The 2,500-nt window shown below is 43.8% G+C and overlaps 2 non-coding genes across 2 annotated transcripts in view; both read left to right on the forward strand.

Moving 5' to 3' along the window:
• LOC149092555 (small subunit ribosomal RNA) overlaps positions 1 to 1,958 on the forward strand; it is a 2,170-nt gene extending 212 nt beyond the window's left edge. Inside the window, exon 1 of the ribosomal RNA XR_016200838.1 lies at positions 1 to 1,958. This exon is cut by the window's left edge and continues 212 nt beyond it. This is a non-coding gene — a ribosomal RNA (small subunit ribosomal RNA).
• Positions 1,959 to 2,445: 487 nt separating this feature from the next.
• LOC149092556 (5.8S ribosomal RNA) overlaps positions 2,446 to 2,500 on the forward strand; it is a 155-nt gene continuing 100 nt past the window's right edge. The window contains exon 1 of the ribosomal RNA XR_016200818.1: positions 2,446 to 2,500. This exon is cut by the window's right edge and continues 100 nt beyond it. This is a non-coding gene — a ribosomal RNA (5.8S ribosomal RNA).

The raw sequence follows: 2,500 nt of genomic DNA on the forward strand, positions 1-2,500 counted from the left end.
ATTTATTAGTACAAGACCAATGATTCTTATTCACCTAGAACCCTGTTCAGTGATTTCGGTCGCTGTCTAAGGACTAGCAGTGGGGATCTTAGCAACTTCGGTTGCATTTCTTGTGATGACTCTGAATAACTGAGCAAATCGTATGGCCTCTGAGCCGACGATGTATCCCTCAAGCAACTGCCTTATCAACTGTCGATGGTAGGTTATGCGCCTACCATGGTTGTAACGGGTAACGGGGAATTAGGGTTCGATTCCGGAGAGGGAGCCTGAGAAACGGCTACCACATCTAAGGAAGGCAGCAGGCGCGCAAATTACACAATCCCAGTACGGGGATGTAGTGACGAAAAATAACAATACGGGACTCTATTGAGGCCCCGTAATTGGAATGAGTACAATTTAAATCCTTTAACGAGGATCTATTGGAGGGCAAGTCTGGTGCCAGCAGCCGCGGTAATTCCAGCTCCAATAGCGTATATTAAAGTTGCTGCGGTTAAAAAGCTCGTAGTTGGATTTCAGTCGAACCTATGGGGTCCACTGATTAAAGGGTTAGATGGTGATGTTAGGTTTCTTGCTTGTGTCTACGGATGCTTGCTTGAACCTTCATTCCTCTTTCCTGGTGGTTACATTCATAGTGTTTAGACAGAAAATTGCTCGATATTTGCTATCAATGCTCTTTACCGAGTGTTGATTCAAGCGATCGAGACTTTTACCTTGAAAAAATCAGAGTGCTCAAAGCAGGCGTCCAAAACCTCGAAAGAGGTGCCTAAAAACGGTATGGTCAACCATCTATATGATGCGTACCACTACCTTAACTTGAATGATCTTGCATGGAATAATGGAATAGGACCTTGGTTCTATTTTGTTGGTCTTAAGAATCCAAGGTAATGATTAAGAGGGACAGACGGGGGCATTTGTATTGCGGCGCTAGAGGTGAAATTCTTGGACCGTCGCAAGACAAACTACAGCGAAAGCATTTGCCAAGAATGTTTTCATTAATCAAGAACGAAAGTTAGAGGTTCGAAGGCGATCAGATACCGCCCTAGTTCTAACCATAAACGATGCCAACCAGCGATCATTCTGAGTAACTAATTTCATGACTCGAATGGAAGCTTCCGGGAAACCAAAGTTTTTGGGTTCCGGGGGAAGTATGGTTGCAAAGCTGAAACTTAAAGGAATTGACGGAAGGGCACCACCAGGAGTGGAGCTTGCGGCTTAATTTGACTCAACACGGGAAAACTCACCCGGCCCGGACACTGAGAGGATTGACAGATTGAGAGCTCTTTCTTGATTCAGTGGGTGGTGGTGCATGGCCGTTCTTAGTTGGTGGAGTGATTTGTCTGGTTAATTCCGATAACGAACGAGACTCTAGCCTACTAAATAGACTTGCAGTTTACACTGCAGTACTCCCCCTTAGTCAACCTGTGGGTGGTAGTATCTCTTGATGGTTTCGGCTGTTGAGGGCTCTGCTGCTATTAGCCTACAGAATTGGCTAGGGTAAGGATGCTGTAGCACTGTAAGGACTTCTTAGAGGGACAAGCGGCGCTCGCAGCCGCACGAAACAGAGCAATAACAGGTCTGTGATGCCCTTAGATGTCCGGGGCCGCACGCGTGCTACACTGAAGTGGTCATCGTGCATACTGTTTCCTGCTCCGAAAGGAGTGGGTAACCGCTTGAACCCATTTCGTGATGGGGATTGGGCATTGTAATTATTGCCCATGAACGAGGAATTCCCAGTAAGCGTGAGTCATTAGCTTGCGTTGATTACGTCCCTGCCCTTTGTACACACCGCCCGTCGCTACTACCGATTGAATGATTTAGTGAGGACTTCGGACTGGTCAATCCAGACCATTGGGAAACTAGTGGTCGGATTGTGCTGGAAAGATGTTCAAACTTGATCATTTAGAGGAAGTAAAAGTCGTAACAAGGTTTCCGTAGGTGAACCTGCGGAAGGATCATTAACGTATTACCCTCTTATTATAAGAGAAATACAACCTTCAAACAATCAAACACTCTGCATAGTGATATTGTAGATGCTAATATGGTGAATGCAATTGAATTGTATTTGCATTAGAGTCGCAATTGTGAATGTTTATTGCAAACATTTAGCCATTGCAACATGATTCTAATTTGCATTACATTCGTTCATTCATACATCCATCTTTCATTATCCAATGCAACAAAGAGTGAGGGTTATCTAACGATAGCCATAATTTCTTTTGCAAAACAATTGTAGTTTATAATGAAAAGCCTGTCTTGCTACATACTTGGTACCTGATCAAGTCTTCAGCTTATGCTGACGGCAAGGTTTAAAGAAGGAAGTTTTACACTTCTTCGCCTAACTAAGTAAAGACAACTATGGTTTTTATAAACTGCATACAATTGTTTTCAAACCCTCTCAATGCAGATTTAGGATACTTATTAAAAGTCCCACGGTGGCAAAGATACATCTTCAAGCGGTGGATCACTCGAATTACCAATCGATGAAGAACGTAGCTAGCTA

The sequence above is a fragment of the Tetranychus urticae genome, unplaced genomic scaffold (assembly GCF_039701765.1).
Source record: "Tetranychus urticae isolate SD_2017Ah unplaced genomic scaffold, NJAU_TeUrti_SD_1.0 Scaffold_8, whole genome shotgun sequence".
Taxonomy (NCBI): domain Eukaryota; kingdom Metazoa; phylum Arthropoda; class Arachnida; order Trombidiformes; family Tetranychidae; genus Tetranychus; species Tetranychus urticae.